Raw genomic sequence first — 6917 nt, forward strand, 5'->3', positions numbered from 1 at the left:
TGAAGGGGGGAAAGGATAGGACTGATTTTTCTAAGCAGATGCTTGCCAACTTGTAATGTCTTTTTGAAAACCAATCGTGGAAGATGTATTGAAGAGATGAAGTATGAAGAGGATCACTTACAGGTATAAAAGCACTCTGTGCAGTGTAGACTCTATGCAGTTTTACTGATGCAACTTTTCTGGCATTCTCAGCCATTGCCCCAGGAGAGGAAGGCGATGCTGGGGACAGATCTTCGTGTTTCTTAAGGCTCTCCCGTGGCCGCCCTGTGCTCCCTTTCCTTTCCTGCAGAGCACATGGACCCTTGTGGTTACTGTATTTACTAACGCGCTCTAACTCCGAAGACATCCTTTTTGTTGACTTAGAACCTTTCCTGGTGAAATATGGGGTGAAGATGCTGGGGTGACGGCCATGGATTTGGGCTAGGAGAGTCGGTGTTATGATTTACAACTGCAAACAGAGCAGCTATGCTTCTGCTCACGATGGACTCACTGGGTAAGGGTTATTCATGGTGGGACCAAAGAGGCATTTTTTTTTTTTTTAAAGACAGCAACTTCTGTTGAGAAGTTCATGTACCTTGCTTGAAAAAGACTCTCTTTGAATATGGCTTTTGCAAAAACAATCCTAAAATGCTGCGGATTCACAAAGAGGTAAAGGGGGAGAATTGCTGAGGCTGTTTACCTTTGGAGCCACAGTGTAAGACCTATGTAACTGGGAACAGACGCTGAGCTGCCCTCAGTTAGAGATCCTCATTGCACTGCAAACTCAGTTGTTAGTTTCTTACTAAAAGCATTCATCTTTGAGAGGACTGTTTGGTGCCTCATGAAAATGTGGTGGAGAAGATATGAATAGAGGAGCACGTTGTATCTCCAGCGTCACTTGGGGAGGACTCGTCACCTTTTCTGTCTCTAACAAGTGTGTTCCAAGGTCAGCTGGTGGTAGTTCTGTGTGACTAGGGAAACTTCTGGCTTGAAGGTGTGAATGTAATAACCAGCTAGGCTGTGGACCCGGCCGCACAAAGACCGAGTTGCCCTGTCACCACCTATATCTGGAAAGAGTTGTGTTTGCAATTTCGCCTGCAATTTATTCTTACTGTATAGCACAAAGGGTGTTGTATCTTCATGTCAGGAATGACTTAAGTTATGGCTGAGCAGAGTCACCTATCGTTTTACTGTGCATTTCTTGCAGGGCAAGTACATAGAGAGCCAGTGTTCATTGTGAAGTTGTAAAATAAGTCCTTCTTTCCAGGTACCTCATACAGAGGCTTGCATGGACATTACCACTTGGAGTCTTGAGTACTAGCCTGCCAGCTCATGACTGGGTACTCAACATTTTGAAGGTGTAACTTGATTTGGAACCCTGGAATATACCTAGGTTTTACCTTCCCAATGTGGGTTATGGAAACAAAATGACCAAGACAAAATCACTGTGGTGTGGATGACCTAGGTAGTCTTTATTGGGAGGGCTTTAGTTTCATTTGGTTTGTTCTTAAGTTCCCCAGATTTGAAGTGTTCTCCAATATGGTGAACAGGTGCTACTTATAAGAAAAAATAAGAAATTAGGGGACATTTTGGTCATCTGGCTTACTTATTCAAGGTGTGTTTCTTTTTTCCTGCAAAGTAACTTAAGGAGGTGTGGTCTTTAATATTAACAGATGTTTTTGGTTGGACAGAAGCCCCTCTGGCTACCGGTTTTTTTGTCTGTTTGTTTGTTTGTTTTGTTTTGTTTGCCTCTCATTATAAAAATAATGAGCTATTGTAAAAGTAATTCTGCCCCTCTGTCCACTTCCCTTTGCCCCTTGCCTACACTCATCAGGATTAAGGAGCAGCAGCGTGATTTAATCTGCATATGTCAGCTATGCAGAGATAAGCTGTATTGTCAGCGTTTACCATTTTGTTGTCGTGACATAATGAATTGTGAACAGTGATGCTGTTGTTGAGGCCATGAGCTACCCAGGTGACTGACCACAGAGAGAACAACTCGGACTTGAGTCAGAGCTGCAGTCTGGCTCTCCAGTGAGCCTGGCCTGTGTATACTGTGGCATTAGGTATTAGGATACATTTTCTTGAAATAGAGTTCAAGGAAAGGAAGAGCTGGGAATTTTAGCTTCATGGATCTTGCCCAGGTTATTGAAGAGAAAACATAGATTCATAACAATATATAGCTGAGTTATGGATTAGTTGTAGAAAGCCCCTTACAAAGGAGCGTCTGAGGTTTTCATTGGCTCCATATCACATGCATATTCATTTGTAGGCAGGACCTGAACTGAAGTCTTTCACCTTGCCTTAGATGGTTCTTGCCATTACATCACTTTGACTTGGTTTCATTTTAAAACCCACGTTCCCTGAGAAATCACTCCATGCGCATGGAACCAGCACATCCCCAGCCTCTCTCAGGGAGTGCTTGGAATATTCCACTCTTGCCCTCCATGTCTGTTCAGCTGAGTACAGACCAATTCAAGAAATCTTTCTTTAGTATTTACTCTGTGCAAAGCACTGCTAGACCCTGAATGATACCAAGTCACCATGACTCCTTATTCCTTGTTTTCTTTTTATCTTTTAAAGAATCTATGCCGTGTGCTCTCTCCTTGCATATTTACTGAGCACCTACCCTGTTCCTGGCCCTGAGATCCACAAGAGATATAGAGTGGTGAACAGAACAGACATGGCGCCCTGATTTTAGGGCATCTGTTTTTACCAGACTAATGCAATAGCCTCTTTTAAATGCTTGGTCACTTCCCTGATCCATTCCACCCATCACCATTAATTTTTTTAAAAAAGCTCTGGCCCTGATGGGGTGCCATATTGCCTCAGGATGGGGGTCACTCTCTGGGGCCTGGTATTCTCAGCTCTTCCTTCATCTCTTTCCTGGGGCGTCTCCCAAGGCTTCTCCATGTGAGCCATCCAGTGCTTCCAGGTTAGTCTCCTTGCCATTGCCTGAACATGCCTCATGTCCCCACCCTGCCTCTGCTTATGCCAGCCTCTCTCCTGAAATGCCTGCACTTCCTGTCCAGTGTCCCAACTCATGGCCACCACCCAAGGCCCACCTTCATCAGTTCTACAAGAAGACTTCCCAGCTCATTATCATCTCCCCTTCCTCTAGGAACACATCATTCATCATTGTCTTCCCTGATGGCTGCATGGGAAAAGTATGCCCAGAAAGCAGGCCAAACAGTACTAGAAAGTAGTGCTTTTAAGTTTTTTGTGCCAGGGACGCCACTGATAGTCTAAAGAAAGCCCTATACCTTATTACCCAAAAAATACATATAGGCAAATCTACAGAATTTTACATGGAAGTTCAGATTTAGAGGCCTGAAATCATCCATGGATTCCTTAGGGGGCTCATGGACCCCAGTTGGAGAAGCCTTCTTCTAAAGAGTCTTTAAAAGCTCCTGTTGTTATTGTTCATTCTTTCTTGCCTTTGACATATGCAGAGGGGAAAAAATTGGTATGGAATGTGCATGCGAAAGCAATCTCTGTTATTATCTAGTTGGGTGTGTGTTGGGTGGCAGGGAAGGAAGGAAGAAGAGCTGTCTTACATTAATTGAAAAAAATATCTTTGTTTTGACATGTTTGGCATTTTGAAACTGACGAGGTTTTATTGTTGTTGGTTATCTGTTAACCATCCAAAAAGTTGGTTTATCAAAATCAATTCAGGGCCAGCTGAGCTTCATTTCAGCCCTCAAGCCCTCCACTGTGGGTAGGATGACTGGCCTGGGGTTATTAAGGTAGGATAGAAGAGGCTGGATTTTTCCTTTTAGGAAAAAGATCGGCACAATCAAGTTTTCCTGTATTCATCATTCACTCATTCATTCATTCATAGGACAACTGTTGAGTGTATTTTCAAGGATGGTGCCTTTGTTGATAGGTAACTACTCAGGTTCTTCTTTGTCGTCGTCGTCGTCTTCTTCTTCTTCTTCTTCTTCTTCTTCTTCTTCTTCTCCTACTCCTCCTCCTCCTCCTCCTCCTCCTCCTCCTCCTCCTCCTCCTTCTCCTCCTTCTTCTTCTTCTTCTTTAATAGGGTGAAATTTTTTATTGCTCCTGACTATGATCCCAGATCCTTTGTTTTCCTTTATGTGTAGTGCTGTTTAAGTTGAACAAGAACCAGTGAAAATACATTCGATGACAAATACTTCCAAGTCTGAAGGCTGAACTCTGGCAACCCATCTTTAATAGGTCCAGCCATCAATTAATGTGTGATTGTGGAATGCTTGACCTTTTTTCAGTTGCTTCCAGTGGTCTGGGTAAAACTGGGCAAAGTTTGATAGGATCCCCCTGTTGGGTGGGGCAGGGGGTTGCTCTTGCCTAGAGTCCTCTTGCTAGCGTCAGGAGTAAATGCTAACAGATGATGAATATTTTCTTTATTTGAATTCCTTACAGAAACTTGAGTTTTCAGTCCCTGACTTTAAAGGATATCTTAAAGATATTTAAAGTTCCAAGGGCACCTGGGTGGCTTAGTCGGTTAAGCATCCAGCTTCAGTTCAGGTCATGATCTCGCTGTTCCCGTGTTCAAGCCTTGCATCCAGGTCTGTGCTGACAACTCAGAGCTTGGAGCCTACTTCAGATTCTGTGTTTCCCTGTCTCTCTCTGTCCCTCCCCTGCTCACTGTCTCTCAAAAATAAATAAGCATTAAAAAAAATTTTAAAACGATACTTAAAGTTCCTTAATGTTTAGGATAAGGTAACTGGAATGGGTAACTTATTGGTGTTGCTTCTTAGAGATGGTTACAGAGGAAACTGAAAAATTGCTTAAAAGAAAGTGACTCAGCTCTTTTGAGACCTCCTTAACCATGCTGGCTCCTGCCAAGGCAGGGACCCTGTTCCCACAGCAAGGCTCTCTGAAACTTCTGTTGTTGGCTAGATTATGACACAGTGGTGGTGCTCAAATTTCAAGAAGATTATTGCCCCAATTTGTAAAACTTGTAGGTAAATAAAGGGTCCCACTGCAATAATAAAATAGCTTAGGAATGTGGTCCTGATCATTTTAGTGGAAGAAACCAGTTATCTAGAGTAAAAGATTGGTAGAGTACTTTGGTGTTCTGTACACAATTCAATAATGTCATCAATGAATGTGATGGCCTTGAAGTTTAAAAAATTCTTAGTGTCCCTAATTACAACTTTAAATATTTTGAAACAATCTACTAATTGTAGAGCAATATATATTTATGATATTGGTTAATTTCATAAAAAGTAGTATTACTACATCTGACCATTCACCTCCCTCTCTCCCCATGGCAAGCATTTTTTTTTTTTTTTTTTTTTTACACTTTATGGTTCTGGAATAGAATAACTTTCATTTATCAGCAATATTTAAACCTTTTTCTTTCTTTAGTATTTTAAAAAAATTGCCTGTGGCTTTAAAAACAATAGGGTTCAGCTGCTGAATTGCCATGTTAGTCAGCTGTGGCTAAACAGGTAGCAGAGGGAGTACAGTTGTTCGGTGGAAGGCTAGGAGAGAGACCTGCTTTGGGTATTTACCATCTCCCTCCTCTTAAAATACAAAACCGGACAACAATCTATGGACTTTTCCCTTTACCAGTTGTTTAGAATCTAAAGTGTTCTCTCATATTTGCTTCTGTCTCTCCACAAGTGATCTCTTTCAGCTTATTCAAACACAAACCATGTCCAGATGATTGTATTTCTACTTTAAATTGAATTCTTTTGCAGCAATAAGATTAAAAACAGTGCTCAAATTTTCAAGGAACCTCTGCTTCGGTAGGGGCGACGTGTTTGTGTTACTCCTGTCAAAATGATTACCTCAAGTGATCAATCTCATGGGATCATGCTTATCGTAAACATGTGTTTTCCCCAGGAATCTGCATCATGCAGCGTGTCTGACAACTTGAACAGTGGTGATGGCTGGGAAGAAGGGTCTGAATCCTTCATCTGGCGCTACTAGGATTTCCTGAGTGGGAGGAGAGAAGGGTGACAAATGTGGCATCTTTCAGGCAGCACGTGATATGGCTGTGTTAGAGATGTGTCAGGCACATCGCAACTTGTCTATAGGGTGGTGTCAGTAATATAATACAAAATCCAGGTTTATAAACCAAAAACAAATGCAATTTGTAGGGAAGGATTGTTTGTGGATATACGAAGGACCGGTGTAGGAAGCACTGAAATAATGTCGATCTTTGTCTTAATTTATGTGCTCAGGCACCAGGGATGTGCCCGTCTAAAGCCAAGCCTGGGAAATGGGGGAGCAGCTGAGAGTGATGCCCCCCCACCCCAGTTCCTTTGATTTGGGAAATTCCTTCTAGTCTCTCAAAAGGGTTCGCGGCACATGGTTTCCATCTCACGAATATAAAATAGACAAAGTAATGTGCATTACATTTGTTTTATAGACACCCCTTAAATGGAGACACCCCAAATCACCCATATTTAGGGAGTGGTCTCCAAACCTTTGTGCTCATTCACCTCCTCAGTAAAACTTTCTGAGCATGCCCTTTAGCATACTCATTTATAAACACACACACACACTGCTCATACTGCAGCACTGATGTGTACGTTAAAAACCAAGCGAACATAGAAATTTTCAAAGGCTATTGTTCTGGACTCAGTAGAGTTTAGGGAATGGGGCAAGGAGTACTTACAGGCAGCACCTCAAATGCTGTAATTGATTAAAGAATGTGTATGTAACATTTGTGGCAAAGTGGATGTAAAATAGGCATGGGCGCATGATTTTAGGTCAGCGAATGTATGTATGTATGTATGTCTTTTTACTTAAAATGGGCATTTTTGGGTTGGGGAAGAGAATGGTGAATAAATAGATGTCCCCTTTACAAGAGCTATTTTAATTCTGGTTTTGGGACCACTTGATCTAGAATGTTTTGAAAATTTCTGAAAGATTTCACAGTATATGGACTTAGGCAAAATAAGGAAAGCTAGGAGGGGGAAAAGCAAATAATGCAAATACAGGATGTA

The sequence above is a fragment of the Hyaena hyaena genome, unplaced genomic scaffold, assembly GCF_003009895.1.
Source record: "Hyaena hyaena isolate Hyena2069 unplaced genomic scaffold, ASM300989v1 scaffold_408, whole genome shotgun sequence".
Classification (NCBI taxonomy): domain Eukaryota; kingdom Metazoa; phylum Chordata; class Mammalia; order Carnivora; family Hyaenidae; genus Hyaena; species Hyaena hyaena.